Genomic DNA, 16,850 nt, shown 5'->3' with positions numbered 1-16,850 from the left:
AATTAACATCTTTATTCTCAGCTATTCAGTCTGTCTTCAGATGTTTACCCTCATATTCATATTGGGTAGATTCGAATGTATGACTTCTGGAAATGCCAGCCAACTTGGTTTTTTCTTCTTCTTTTATTTGAAATAGAACCCATACAATTGATTTTAATTTTAGACCATCTTCACTTACTTCAAGTCTCTGTAGTGTCAGGTCAGTGGTTTTTTTTTTTGCAGTTTTGCTACTGGCAAAAGACTTGGATATTTCATCTCATCCATTAAAGAAAGAAAAAAACAGCACTTCATTTGGTTTTAAGGAAGTTTTTAAGAAAAGGTAGATTCTTTCACTAAGCTTATCAAGATGTTTACCTCCCTTTCTTCAAAGAAAGAGAACAAGCCTTCTAGTGAGAAAATTGTGGTTTTGGGGTGACTGAGCAAGCTATACTTCATCTAAAAGCACAGCCAAAAATGGATCATTATTGATGTTTTTAAACTGAGACTATAATAAATGATCTTGAAATTTGAAATAATAATACACATATTGCAGATTTGTACTTTATAATGACCAAACGTACAATGTCCTATCTGGTTATGAACTTACAATAACAATGATTTTCAATTGTTACTGATAGAATTCCAAAGAAGCAATGGGGATAAGGGAAGTATTTAAATGGAATACCTTGCCATGACTGAAAAATGGCAAATTGGAAAGGAAGAAAATTAAAGAATTTCATTACTGGAATTGGAAAAACACAGAAAGCCAAATGTTGTATCAAGAAAGACGATCCTGATCTAAGGACCAGCAAAGAAAGAAAGCATGAAGACAAGATTTAAATAGCAGATTAGTGTTGAGGATATTAGGAAGATCTGGAAGAGACTTTAAAGAAAAAAAATAGGAAGCCATTCAGATGATATTTTCTTATTTAGAGAGTTAAAGGATCTTTTTATAAAATGTAGTCATAGAGTGTTCTATATCAACCTCCTTATTACTATATTTAAATCAGTGTTGGTATTAGAACAAAATATAAGGCTTTATGCTTCCAGTACCCAATACACATAATGCTTAGAAAATCTTTAATTCTGACATATTGCACAACCATGTTTCCATTCTAAACAGTGTTTACAGTGATTATTGGTTAAATAGTGTTAAACATATTAATGTCAACATCTGGCTTTTCTTTATTAGTGTCAAATAATATAAGGAATCTAGCCACATTTATGGTTAAGGAATTTAAAGATGTCCTCCCACCATTTACCATCACACATTTATCATGCTGATGTTCTTGGCATCTATAGCTGTCTAGATATATTAGGGTTATATTAGTGTTTCAGACAGCAAACAGAAAATTTGAAAGGGCAATAGATGTCATAAATACTTGGGTTCTCCTATCCGGGAATTGCCAATATATGAAAGTACTCTCTGGCAATTGAGCACTGGCAATTATTTCTCATGAATACTCAGCATGTCACACTAAATTCATTCCCTTACAATCAGTCCTAGATTCTGAAGTGAACTCCACTACCTGGTCATGTTTGCTCCAGTTGTAGTTATTTGTGTTGGTTGCTTGATTTCTGTTCTTTGTGCCACCTCTGCCATTCTTGAAAAACATAAAAATTTCAAAACTATAATGGTGGGAAGGGAAACGATTTGTTTTGAGGGTATATTTTATGAATACATAATAATAGAGCTGGAAGGAACTTGGAGGTCTTCTAGTCCAACTCCCTCTCAAGCAGAGAACCCTATATCATTTCAGACAAATGGCTGTCCAATCTCTTCTTAGAAACCTCCAGTGATAAAGCACCCACAACCTCTGAAGCCAAGCCATTCCACTGGTTGATTATTCTTGCTGTCAGGAAATTTCTCCTCAGTTCTAGATTGCTTCTCTCTTTGATTAGTTTCCATCCAATGCTTCTTGTTCTGCCTTCAGATGCTTTGGAGAATAAATTGACCCCCTGTTCTTTGTGGTAGCCACTTAGATATTGGAAGACTGCTATCATGTCACCTGTAGTTCTTCTTTTCATTAAACTAGACATACCCAATTCCTGCAACCGTTTTCCTGTGTTTTAGTCTCCAGTCCTCTAATCATCTCTGCACTCTTTCTAGAGTCTCAACATATTTTTTATATTGTGGCAACCAAATCTGGATGCAATATGTAGTCTGACAAAGACATTATAAAATAATATTAACACTTCACGTGATTTTGAGTCTATCTCTTTATTAATGCAGCATAGGACTGTGTTAGCTTTTTTGGCATTTGCAGCATACTGTTTACTCATATTTAAATAGTTGCCCATTAGGACTCCTAGATCCCTCATAGTTATTACTGTTGAGCCAGGTACCACCTATTCTATATCTGTGCATTTAGTTTTTCTTAGTGTAAAACTTTTTCTCATTGAATTTCATTTTGTTGGATAGGGCTCAGTGTTCAAGTCTATCAAGATCCTTCTGGATCTTGAGCCTATCTTGTGGTGTGTTGACTAATCCCGCCAGCTTGGTGACGACTGCAGTTTGATGAGTTCACCTTCTATCCCCTCATCTAAATCATTTATGAAGATATTGAAGAGTACTGGGCCTAAGACAGAACCATGAGGTACTCCACTGCATACTTCTCTCCATGTACATGTAGTTCTATTGAGGACCATTTGCTGAGTGTGCTTAGTCAGCCAGTTACAAATCTATCTGGTGATTATGCTGTCTAACCCACATTTTTCTATCTTATCAAGTAGTAGGTTTCTATCTTACCAAGTACGTTGTGGTCTACTTTATCAAATGCCTTACTAAAGTCCAAGTATATTGTGTTCGTAGCATTTCTCTGGTCCACTAATTTAGTCACTTTGCCAAAAAATGTGACAAGATTTGTTTGGCATGATCTGTTTTTGACAAACCCATGTTGGCTTCTGGTTATAACTTTGCTTGTCTGTAGGTGTTTGCAGAATTGTTGTTTAACTTTATTTATTTTCTTCATTTATTTATTAGGAAAGAAAATGAGGGTTTTGATCTTATATATTTTGCTTACCATTGACTTGATAATCCTAATGTTTCTGCTAGACATAAGTAGGATATGGGTACATGGACAGCAAGATGAATTTAACAAGTGATTTAGCAAACGTGTTTGGTGAATGCATTTATAGTAAAACTCTACATTATGTGCCATATCTGGATATTGACATAATAAAAAGCTGTAAAGTACTTTGCAATTTGGAGATTAGGCTTTCTTTTTCCTTTTAGGAAAATAATGTTCAGGTTAGTGTTATATTATTTTGTGGGAATGGCAATCCATGTCTTAATTCCATACTCCATTAGCTCATGTAACCTAGATCAAAGAAGTGTTGATTTGCTATCGCTTTTATTCCAAGTAATGTATTATTTTAATGTTGAACAATACATGATTCTTAAGTGTTTGCTTTTAGATTGCAAAAGGTTCAGCTAATTCAACACTATAGCTTGCCCTTTTTTTAACCCTTGGTATATAGAAATCTGTGCATGATCTCTCTTTCTCTCCTTTTTGTAATATTCAAAGGTGTTTATACTTATATTAAATTATTATAAAGGAATAATTCTAAAACTACAATGTTGTATTTTGCTTGTTCAACTTTGAATGGTGTACTAGCTGCAATGGTTACAGTCTGAATTTTAGATTTTGGTCAGCTCTGGTTCGGAAGCAATTAATGTATAAAATCCCATAGTCTGCATACATAGAGGCTGAAATTATCTGTTAGTATGAGTGGTGACTCCTTAATTTTAATAACACTGAGGTAATGTTGTATAACCAGTGCTTTTTTGTAAAAAAAAAAGTGCCGGAACTCACACACGTCATACAACCTGGCTTGCCTACCCTACAAGGGTCCATCCAAAAAAGGTGCCGGAACTCTGTTCTGGGCATGCTATGACAAAAAAAGCCATGTGTATAACACTGAGGTAATGTTGTATTTAGTCTAATATTTTTCTTCAGTTGAAGGCATGTACATATTGGACAGCTATTATCTTCTATCCAGCCTCAATGTTGGGGGAAGATGGTAAAGAAAGTAGAGGGTTCTGGAAGAACTGGATTATTTTTTTGATCCTTAATACAATTCAGGCTGTGGTACTGGATGAATGTCACATTGGCGGCTTTTATAGATGTGTGGTAAGCTATGAATGGTGAGCATGCAACCATCCTTGTCTTGCTAGGCTTTTCTGGAGCTTTTGATCCTAGACCACCTATTGCGGTTAGAAGTGAGAAGTACGTTTTTTATACTGGTTCTGCTCCTTCCTAAGTGAATATAGTCAAGTGTTGGCAGGTTGAGCTCTTGAGCATGCCAATGTGAGGTGTTCCAAGGCTTGTTTCTCCCCTTATACTGTTTAACGTGTACATTAACTGCTAGAAATAATCATATGTCAACAGAGTGGACATCATTGATGTACCAGTAATATCATCTTCTAGCCATACATCTCTGTGCTAGGCCAAATGGGAGATATGATGGAAATATTGACTAGAGGCTGTCAGAATCTGGAAGGAGAGAAATAGGTTCTGATTCAGCCCAAGCAAGACAGAATAGATGTTGGTTCAGAAATCAGCTGATTCTGGAGTGACAGCAACCTTAGTTCTTGATGGGGTTGCATCTCCCTGAAAGAGCAAGTTCACAATCTGAGAACACTCCTAGATTTGTGGCTCCTGCTGATCAAGCAGAAGGGCATTTGCCCAGCTTTGCCTGTTGCAACGGTTACAGCCTTACCAAGAGCAGGACACTCTAAGACAGTTACTCATCCTCTGTGATCTTGCACCTGGATCACTACAATTCACTACACATGAGTTACCTTTGAAAAATCACCTGGAAACGCAGCTGCCCATGTACAATCCCCATATAATACAGCTACTATGAGAACTGAATTGGTTATCAATCTGTTTCCAGGTGTAGTTTAAGGAGCTAATTAATACCTGTATATTTGGGGGGTTGAATATCTTAGAGACTAGCTATCCCAACTAAATTCTCCCCACCCAGCCAGAAGGAATAGGGAGCACCTGCTGAAGATTTTCTCCTATCAGAAGGTATATGAAAGGAAGAGAACTGAGGTAGGTATATCCAGTGACTGCTTCTTTACCCTATTGGACAAGACAAGAGTATCTACACTGGAGTTAAAACTGGCTTTTTTGTGATTAAGCATTACTGTTATTGTTCACATTTTATTGTTTGCTTATTTAATTAAAGTCTTCATTGTATTCTGTCTAATCTTCTACACCTCTTGTATAGCCTCTGGAGTGAAGGGGTTTATAAATCTTATTAATAAGCAAAAAGTAAAATGCACATACACACATATGCACAAACATATAAAGAGAAAATTTCACCTTGTGAAGATGGAGATTTGCCAAAAGATGAGTTATTTAAACTAAAAAGTGCTGTGAAGTAATATTCTAGGATTAGATGGATCCATTTCATTAGGTTGATTTGTGATGTTCCTAAATGAAGCTGGAGGCTTAAAAATGTCATCTGGCAGCCATAGTGTGTACTTCATATAATTTTTATTTTTACTGCATTCTCTCCCCCCCTTCTCATGTGTGGGGGGTGGGGGAGAAAGAACAAATTATGAATTTATAGATGCATGTGGACAATTACAGCCCTTATATATGTGTCAAGGAGGAAGTTTATGGAAGATAATGGAATCCATTCCAGTAACATTAAAACAGAAATAATGTCCCCATCAAAATCAATGGAAGTTCTGCAGTTGATTTTACCGGAGCCAAAATGTCACCCAAAGTTAGTCATTACTAACAATAAGTATATGCTAGTTGTACAATGACTGTTAAATTTAACTGAATTTAATTTTGTCTATGGTACATGAGCAGCCAAAAAACCTCATGATAATGGCCCTGTAAGAAGACCAGCTAAAATGTTTTGAAAGTAATTTTTTTCAGTAGGGGATGATAATCAAAAGGAGCTTTTTAGCATTCATTAAACTAGGCTTACCAATTTGACAGACTTATAATAGTGATTTTAATTAATATTTCAATTTTTTTTCTGGTGAATGTTCATGTTGTGATCTCATACTGCACTTTTCAAACAGAAAGTACCCTTTTTTAGACTTTAGCCTTTGAGACCTTTATCTGTAAAGTCTACATTAGTATACCTTAATTTGATATATTGGCAAATTGGTGCAGTATTTTTTTTTTGCTAGCAAAGATATCAGATCAAGGCAATTTGAAAAATTTAAAAAGATGGCATAGATCTATTAGAGAAAAACAAGGTAGGTTTGTATTTTTTAAAATCAAGAGGTCCAATAAATGTACTAATGTCTTGCTGTCTTAATGCCTAGTTTGGTGCTTGAGCTACATTACTCACCCTGTGGTGAATAATTCCAGAATAAGGCCACTTTACAGATTATAAGATAAACTGAAGCCAATAGAATAATTTTGCATTTTATTTCCCTATCTTTCTTGCCAAATATCTTCTCTGGGCCAAACTAGGCATTATGGAGAATAGCACTGAAAGATCCTTTGTAAATCATTTTCTCCACTCCCAAAATTTAGCTGATACTGTGATGACATGAAATTAATTTCTCTAGTTTGCTGGTGGCTGTGGTAGGGAAACATCAAGTATTAACTTTCTTTTCCTAAATATAAAGAGGTAGATATTAAAAAATGGTATGATTGTCTCTTTTTGTGCAATCAAAATTTGGCCCATTTTGGATGCAAAACTAGAGTTATTCAAATCCTCTGAAAGGGAAGCACTTACAATGCACCTTTTGTTGAATTATTAAAGCAGGCATATCTTTTTACTGACTCATATGGCTTCACGTAGCCGCATCAGCACTTTGCCTTATTTCCCCAAAGCTCTTATTTAAGGGTTTTGAAGCATTTCTTTCAAAGGATGTGCATAGTCCTAGCAGCCATCATCACAAACAAGCAGACTCAGGAGCACGATTTGCTCACTCTATAATTCTCTTGCTTTCTGTCAGACTACATATTTGTCAATAGTCTTGAAATCAGTTTGGCATTTCTCCGTGTTTTCAGTTTTTTACAAAAGCTGAACTTAACAGTTAACTCTGAATTCACTTGAGTTTGTTGCCTAAATTATGTCTTTATTTTTAAAAAATTCACAGTAAAGAGGAATGGTGCAGAGATTGGGGTGGGATTGTTCAAAGTAGAATTGCTCTCTCAGATGTGTGTTACATATGTAAGTTTTTACATGTATAATAATCCTGATGCGTTAATGGAAGGTAAGAAAGCAGGAAAACATAGTGACAAAAAAAATCTATATACTCTTGGGCAGTCTATTTTTAATGAGGGTTAATCAAAGGGGGGAAAATGGTGAAACTTTCTGAAATGGAATATACTTGTTTCTGGCACAGGAAATAGCACACTGCAATCAATGTGTGAGTGTACAGATATGTTTTATCTGAGCTCTTTTGTGCAATATGTTTTATATTTAGGACACATATCAGGATTTGCATCTGTTTTCAGAACTTGCTGCTAACAGTTAGTAATGATGCCAAAATACACTTGAGTTCCAGCTTGAAACCAAATGATACTGCCTTTTTTTGTTATTCCTAATTTGAAGTCTGATATTAATTAGAGACATTTTCCATAAGCACCATATCCTTTTTCTGAAGTGCTCATTAAAATTATATTAACTTAAACTGGAATAAGGCCTCACAGCCTGAACTGCTTTGGTAATGATTTATTCCTAACTGGCCTTTTTGTCTTTTGGGTAAACAACATGCTAATTCTTAAGGGGAAGAACAAAAAGTCTGATTCCAAACATATAAAAGGAACAAATCTTACCACCCCAGTCTCTGAGACAAAAATCAATAAGAGGTTCAACGTGGGAGGCCCCCAGAATTGAGGTTCTAAGGACTCTTACTGGAATTCTATTTTTCACTGAGGATAATTGGTAAGAGTGGCCAGATTGAGAAGCAGGACCAAGTCAGAAGAAAAATTCAGCTTCCTTTTCTCAGATGACTTTCTTCAATTATGGCATATAATTCAGGTCAGGATCAAAGGTAATATCACTGCATTTGAACCTAATGCTAAACCTAGGCAGGCCTAGACTTCCTTCAGACATACGGTACTCAACCATTCAAATTATGGTTTGAAGTTGGCTTATTCGTATTTGGTCATAGTTAAAGCTAATTCTGTTTGTCTGGGTTTGGGTGTCTCCACAAAAGGCACTGAAGGAAAAATGCATAAATCGAAGGGAGGTTTTCTGAACTCTGGCTGGAAAAATGAGCAGGGAGCCTGCAAGCACATGCCTGTTATACTAAGCCATTATTTTAATAGATTAACCAAACCAGCCCAAACAGCCTACTGTAATTTAACAAGAACTTTATTTGTTCGTGCCTTCTATCTGCTCTACTTTTTAGGCCACCCTTTGACCTGCCATATGATGGATTCTTTGGTGTACACAAGGCATTTGTATGGTTTTACACATACCTTAGAAATAAAGGCATCCATATTTCAAAAATTCCTTTCTAATGACTGTGATGACATTCTCAAAATATTTTCTGGGCATACAAATATTTGCTAACTATATGGCAATGACTCAACATTCAGCATTCATTTTTGGTACTCTAAGATTTTGCAGAAGCAATAATAGTGTCCAAACTATTATCTTGTAGTAGCATTCACTAAGTATCTTTAGCAGCTAGTATTTGATAATATTGAAAAATTATGTGAGGTTTGGAATGAATATTCTGATGAATATATGAGCTGATATTCAGATGTAGTAGTATTTGATAGTAAAAATATTGTAATGTGGATATTAAAAAGATCTGACAGCTGACATGCAGTCAGACATACAGTCTTGAACAAGTGTGCAGGGGCACAAAATATTCATATGTAGAAATGTAGCCATATTTGATATTTTGGCGTATATTTATTCTCATGTGAATGTGTAATGGAAATCCCTCTGTTCTCTCTTCTTGTATGCTTTCTGTGCCCTAGGTCTATTGAGGTGGTTCTCCCATCCTTCCATAACCATTTTGTAAGATACAATTGGGTACAGGGAATTGACCAATTTGTGGATACCATTCCATCAATGGATGGACAAAGTTGGATACAACACTTACTCTTGTTCTGTACAAGACCACTGATTAAGGAAAGAAAAAAGATGAGAAAGAAAGAAGACAGGGAAAGGGGACATAATCCATTTGAAATACTTTGAAATAAAAAAAAACATAGCAGCAGATGACCAAGCTTTTTCTGGGTATGAAAGCCACGAAGAGTTGGGCCTGATTAATATTTGGATGAAAATACTCTAAGGAATTATGAGGACTATGGAATAGGCTGGGAAAAGTAGGGGTGATGGAATTGAACCACAGAAGAAGGCAGTGAGAAATTCTTGCTATCTTGTTGGGAAGAAAACTACATACGTAGATACATCTCTGGAGTCACCAAGATTTGAGTTGGACTTAAAGAAAACTTTAGTCTATATCTCTTATTCCAGTTCCTAGAATGGGATCATAATAGTAATAGGAACAGTAGCTTCATATATCCTGTAACTGGGCACTGAACAGGCATAGAATGAAAGAACTACATTACTCTTGTAGAATAAATACGATAGCAAACTAAAATCAATTATGACAACATACCATATTAAGTGTATGTATGTGTGCATGCACATGCAGTCATGTCAATTTCGACCACTGGCAACTGTCTGCATTAGTCCCTGCCCAGCAAGATTTTCAGAAGTGGATTGCCACTGTTTTCTTGAGAATTTCATTGTCTCCTTTGCAAAGACGCCTGATAATTTTATTGTAAATTCGAACTACATTTGTGAAATAAAATTAAAATTTTCATGAATTTAGATCTACATTTTTGGAATATAATTCTCACATTTTTAAGTGAAATAATTCTGTGTTCAAATGGTATTGTATTAAATTCAGACCTTCTCGCCTTTCTTACTTTCCTACCAATATATATATATATATATATATATATATATATATATATATATATATATATGCTTAAATTGTTATTCAACCTAATTTAAAGTTATGTATATATTTTTATCTTCTTTATTCATACATTATATATTCCTTTGGAGTGATTAATGTTAGAAATAGTTTATTTTTGTCTTCTTCATATTACTCTGCCATTCAGCATGATCAGTCATTCCCTTTATTATTTATAAAACGTAAGATTTTTCTCTTTCCATTCCCATTCTCTTCCCATTCTTTTTGTGTGCTGCTAATGATTATCACTAAGCCCCTTTTTCTTCCTCTGTATATTTTCCCAGTTGGACAGCAGATTCGCTTCTTGGTTTCAATTACTATATTTATTCTGGTGTTATTCTTTTTTATTTTTTTGCCTAGTGTTATCTTACATTTTTATTAATGTTCCTGGCTGCCATACCATTTTGAAAAATTCCCCATAATTTTAAGTGAACTTGAACAAAGAAATAAATGACATTTCCTGCAAAGATTTGTAGCACAGCACTTCTGCATATAGTTGACAATACGTTGCTTCCTTTATTGATTACTATTTTGAAGCAGAATTTATTGAAACATTTCCAATCAGCAGAACTGTTTTTCGCTGAGGAAATAAGAGAGACAGTTCTCTTCTATCCTCCATGAAGGAGAAGAAAAGTAACATATTGTGACGAGACTTCAGGTTTCATGACACTGAATTCTACCTTTGGTTTTTAGTTTCATGTTTATTTGCTGTGTTCTGTTACAAATTTTGAATCAATAGATTTTTTTTTCTTTGTGTTATTAAGGCTCCTGTTTAGTTACTATTTCTTTTCTGGACTCATGTGCATTTTACTGGTCTTCAAATTACTCATAACTGCACCATTTCTGATTTTGGTGGGAGGGGGGCGGAATAGGGACACTATGGCATAAAGTTGTTTTGATGTTGTATTGTGGTTCTTTTTCCCCCATATACCTTTCTATATCCATATTCATTATAAATTCTACTCTCATTACAATCTTGCTAAATACACTGTTTCCTCTATTACTATAATAATATAAGAAACAAAATATAATTTTAAAATGATTTTTCAAAAAGATAACAAAATATAATTTTAAAATGATTTTTCAAAAATATAACCTTTTATTGGTTGCTTTGTCTAATACTTCTAATATAATCAGCTCTCTCTTATGAGACGCAATTCTTTAAAGTTTCTTTTGTCATTCAAAAGGATCCATAGGTTTCACTCCTTTTGATAGGCAAGTGCTACATGTGGTAGCCATATTCTATTTTATAGGTATCTGTTGGGATATGAGTGGGGCAGGTTATGATATATGCATAATTATATCATTATACATATTGTAATGTGTGACTTACATACTATCAGATATCCCAACATACTGTAAATAGGTAAGTGCAGCATTCACATGATTACATCATTGCTTACTTCTCAACCTTTGGGCCTCATTGCAGTTCTTTATGGGCATCATTATCTTGATCCAGCTCAAAACCTGGCCTATACTTTCAAAGAACTTGGACTCGATTAGAAATGTCGGAATGACTCACCTTCCTCTTCAATCTTAGCAGAATGATTTCTGCAAGCATTTACCAATGGAGGAGAAAGGTCGTCAAGCATTCTAGACTTCTACCTTTCCTCATAAAGATTTCTTTCTTGCTGCTTTATGTGACACCTGCTGTTCTTCTATCTGCAGAGAACTAATGAGATAGCATGACTGATGGAACTGTTAGTCAAAGCACCTTATTTCAGTCATTGAGCCACTTTAAAGCACATGTGTGTTGTGTCATATTTCAGCATTTTGTACATGTGTTCAATGAACACTATAAGTAGTATGATTGTAATAGATTTTGCAGTCTCCGGTCAACATAATGAAAATTTACAGGTAGTCCTCAACTTACAACAGTTTATTTAGTGACTATTCAAAGTTAGAACAGCACTGAAGAAGTGACTTATAACCATTTTTCACACTTACGACCGCTGCAGCATCCCCATGTTTACATGATCAAAACCCAGATGTTTGACAACTGGTCCATATTTATAATGATTGCACTGTTCCAAGGTCATGTGATCACCATAAGAGCTGTGATGGTGCAGTGGTTAGAATGCAGTACTACAGGCTAACTCATGCTCACTCCAGGAGTTTGATTTTCACTGGCTCAGCCTTCCATCCTTCTGAGGCTGGTAAAATGAGGACCAGATTGCTGGGGGTGGCAATATGCTGACTCTGTAAATCATTTAGAGGGCTGTAAAGCACTGTGGAGTGGTATATAAGTCTAAGTGCTATTGCTATTTTGCGACCTTCTGACAAGCAAAGTCAATGGAGAAGCCAGATTCACTTAACAATCATATTACTAACTTAACAACTGCAGTGATTCACTTAACAACTGTGGCAAGAAATGTGGCAAAGTTCACTTAACAAATGTTTTGCTTAGCAACAGATATGTTGGGCTCAGTTGTGGTCATAAGTTGAGGACTATCTGTATTATGAACCTGAATTCATATATTTGTATGAATTCAGGTTCATAATTCCTGGGAACTTAGCAATAGTTCAAAATCTTGATTTAATCTATGGTAATTTGCATTGTAAAGATTCAGAGCAGATGCCCTATAATATCTAGAATAAGATGTACTGTACTGCTGCATTATAGCTAGAAGTGGGTCTGTTTCCAACTTTGATGTTTGATGCTGTATATTCTGCCCCATTTTCTAGTGAAATCAATTACTCTTCATTCTATAGAAACAGGGAAATATTGTTTCTACTCATTCCGCCCACTTCTTTTTTCTGAAGATTAAAAAAAAGTCCTTGTTCTTAACATGTGATCAAACTCACTAAGTAAAGGGAAAGAAGATTCACCTTGAAATTAAACCTTTTTCAGTAAAGACATCCAATAGAGAAGACATTTTCATAAGATCTACATTTTACATTCATTCATTGAGGAAGTACACCAGCAGCACACTTGGGGGAAAAATAGTTCATTTCTATTAATTTTCTTTTGCTGCTATTATTTTTTGTTGCTTTTATGAGTTGAAATGCTCCTTTGTGCTGCCAACAATTTTATTTCTTTATCTCATCTGTGCTTTTTATTTTGCTATTACTTTGGGAATTGTGATATAAACCTAGACTGAACTGGGATTGACTATAATCTGCAGAAGCCCTTGCTGGACTGCGTTCTTTACTACTCTGAGTCTTAGTATACTATGTGCCTGGCTGATTGTGGGTGAAGGAGTATCAGTGGCTGCTAACAACATGAACATTATCTTTTGAATAATGAGGCTTGTTTTCTGTGCATCACCTTATTATTTAAAGAGGAATAGGTTGCCATCCTGGAATGGGAGATAACAGGATTATGTCTGCCTCGCCCTTAACTTCAAACCACTTGCATTTTTAATAACACCAAGTCTAAATTTTAACAGTGCAACATAATGTCTGATTGCCTGTAGGAGTAACTGCATTGTTTCAGCACTTTCATTGTTATATTATATGATTGCTAATAATGGTTTGGCTTTTACTTTCCAGGCTGGAAAAAGCTTTTTACCCTTCTTTTCTAGGACTCCTTATACAGTATAGTATCCAAAGTATAAAATGTTTTCAGGAGAAAAAAAGTTACTGCTGAAGGGTAGTAGAGGCTATAAAAATGTCAGATGACATTTGCAGACTGAACACTCTCTCTGTGTTAGTGCATGTGTAGAAAGTAGCATTAAAGTTAAGCTTAAGATGCTAGATAGTATTAGGTATAAAACAGGAATGGCCTATTTTTATTCCCAATTCATCTTAGGCCTTTTACATCCACAAACAATAACAATTGTATTATATCTACTATTGAACTAAGAAATTGTTATCTTAAGAATAGTTGGCTATAAATCAAAATTCAAATGAAAATAACTGTATACTTCATCTTTATTTACTATAGATACAAAAATGGTCTCACAGAAGAATTCTCAAGGTAAATTCTCCATTTAGAGTAACAGTTGCCTGTTGGCCATCTGGTTCTTCATACTGGTCTTCTTTCCAAGAAGCACTTATTTTAATTCATCTAGATGTGTCCGCTTACTTTGGGAAATTGTATTAAAAAGTGGTGCTAGTGATGATTAAAATCAGATCCAGTATTGCTATTGAAGCTCCTTTGTGGATGTCAGTAAAGAAACAATAGTTTAGGAGAGTATTGTATTAGGAGAAGTAGCGAATTCCACATTATCTTTCTTGCACATTGGCCTAGTTCATGCATATTGCTTAGATGTGATTTTTATCATGGTTTACTCAATAATTCATTAAGTTTCTACATGATGTTAAAGTTCAGTCAGAATCTATACATCACTCTAGCTGACTTTGTAATAATGCCGCTTAGGGGGTGTGTGAAAGCCCTAATAAAGCAGGCATATACATAGAATGAAGGCTACTGCTAAGTTTGTAAAGCCGCCCTGAGTCTTCGGAGAAGGGCGGGATATAAATGGAATTTTAAAAAAAATTGCAAAACAAGCCATCGTATAGTTTAGCATTTATATCGGGCATAATATTTAATTGTTTTTTAACTTTTGTACTTCGTTTTTATATTTATTGCCCTGAGTCCTTCGGGAGAAGGGCGGTATAAAAATTTAATAAATAAATAAATGTTCTCCAAGTTGCTACCTTAACAGAATAACAGAACCGAATAACAGAGTTGGAAGGTACCTTGAGGTCTTCTGGTCTAACTCCCCACTCAAGTAGGAGACCCTATACCATTTCAGGCAAACGGTTGTCCATTCTCTTCTTAAAAACCTCTAGTGATGGGGCACCCACAACTTCTAAAGGCAAGCCATTTCACTGATTAACTATTCTGTCAGGAAATTTCTCCTAGGTTCTAGGTTGGTTCTCTCCTTGATTAGTTTCCACCCATTGTTTCTTGTCCTGCCTTCAGGTGCTTTGGAGAATAGCTTGACTCCCCTCTTCTTTGTGGCACTGGAACACTGCTATCATGTCACTCCTAGTCCTTCTTTTCATTAAACTAGACATACCAAGTTCCTGCAACTGTTCTTCGTTTAACAATGTCTCCCAAACTGATTTTTTTTAACCCAAATCAGCTAGGGTTTGCAATCAGACTTGGAGACGAAGGGCAGGACATGTTTATCTTACCCTCTCCCCAGCCTTCTTATAATAATCATCTCCTCTGAGCTTTTTTCCCTTAGCAAGCAAAAAGATAAGTCTCATCCTTTTCTTACAAAACCTATCATTTGAGATTGGTTTGGCTTAAAAATACAGAGGCAAATATATGGGAGGAGATTTTGGGGTGGAACCTAATGTCTCCTGATTAAAGTAGGCTACGGCCCCGAGTTCAGTCTTAGCCATCACAGCGCAGTACAACATCTTTAGTATTTTCCCAATCTCTGGTTTATAATTGCCATAAATACAATGAAAGAATAGAAGGGACCTAAAAGAATCCCATATGAATATTGTTTTTATAAGCTTCATATGGCCATCTATCAATCATTTTATGTGAAAATCGGAAAATGATTTTTACTGACCACACATGTTGAATAGAGAGGTCCATCCTACCTCCCAACCTACACACGTGTATTTTGCACGTAGGCCTTCTTTGGCATTGTTCAGGGAGGAAAAGCTAATTAAAACATTTCAGGCAACTTTGCTGACATTAATGGCTCTTCCTGATTTACAACGAGAATATATTGATATTAGTGCTGCTATTTTTAGGACAGAAAGGCAGACAGATGTATTAATTTCTGGCTCCAGTATTTTGATAGCCACAACTCATTTGTATCTAGGTGTGTGTGTGAGAGAGAGAGGGGGGGGAGGGGAGAGAGAGAGAAGCAGAGACAGAAGGGAATTAATGAAATTGAAAAAAAAGATTGAGACTGGGTTTTCACCTTCCCCCACTCCCCTTTGGCTAATCTGAGGCACACTACCACATCTGAAGCCACTTGGCTCATTATGGATTTCATGGAAACGGATTCGCTGAAAGTGTTTCCATATGTGTGTTCCCAGTATATCCCGGCGTCTTCTAAATGGGAGTACAAACTTGCACACAGGCTGGAAATGGCTTCAGGATGTGACAGAGGAGTCATATGACCACAGTGACTCGGTGGGTGGCCTTGTCCAAAAGACACAGGCCCCTGTTCGTTGGCTTCTGTCCTAGTCCAGATTCAGTTTCAAAGAGGGTCTTCCCTTTTTTTTTTCTTGAAAGTTTTTAATCAAGTTCTTAAAGGCAAGGAAATGTCTTTCTTTTCCAAAAAAGGAAGTGGGTGGAGGGAGAGCAATGTAGTATTTGAATGAGATTCTAATGGCATAGCTTGTTCCTCTGTTCCTAAGAATTAGGTAGTATCTGATTTCGCTGGCAAATAACACAGAGCAATTTATAACATTGGAAGCCAGTGCAGAAATTGGCAGAGTGGGTATTCTTCTGAAAAAAACAACATGAAGTAACCTATTTTTCCTTACTTTTGGGTCTGGCACTATTTATCCACTCTGTATCTTCATATTAAATGTTCATAGCAGGCTCATTATGTTCCATCCATGTGTCTTTTAAATCATAATGAAATTCTGGTGAAGTTATTATTCAAGAAAATTGCTTAGGAGATGGGGGGAAGGGCTCAGAGGAAGCTGAACTGAAACTTTTCTACTATTTAAATACATTTAATTTTGGCAAGAGGGTGAGCCTCTTTTTTGCCCAAGAAGAGTGCATAGAGCAGGGGTCCCCAACCCCCAGTCCGTGGACCAGTACCGGTCCGCGACATACCAGCAACCGGTCCGCACAAAAAAGCAACGCCCCATCCGGTCCACACGCCCTCTGGTCCGCAGAAAAGCCTCTCCCCATGGAACCAGTCCCTGGTGCCCAAAAGGTTGGGGACCTCTGACATAGAGTACCAAGTGATGGGTTGAGGGCCATATTCATATTTACATGTCTGATGCATAAGAGACAAATACAAACATTTGATTTCAAAAATATAGAGCCAGGGAATAAGTGTGTTTC

General features: G+C 36.0%; 1 protein-coding gene across 2 annotated transcripts in view; it reads left to right on the top strand.

Moving 5' to 3' along the window:
• Nucleotides 1-16,850, top strand: part of RUNX2 (RUNX family transcription factor 2) — a 181,713-nt gene that overhangs the window by 70,435 nt on the left and 94,428 nt on the right. The gene's annotated exons all lie outside the window — the stretch shown is intronic.

This window comes from Vipera berus, assembly GCF_964194415.1.
Source record: "Vipera berus genome assembly, chromosome: 1".
Taxonomy (NCBI): Eukaryota; Metazoa; Chordata; class Lepidosauria; order Squamata; family Viperidae; genus Vipera; species Vipera berus.
Note: the sequence above shows the minus strand (reverse complement) of the source record. Positions and strands in the feature narration are given on the sequence as shown.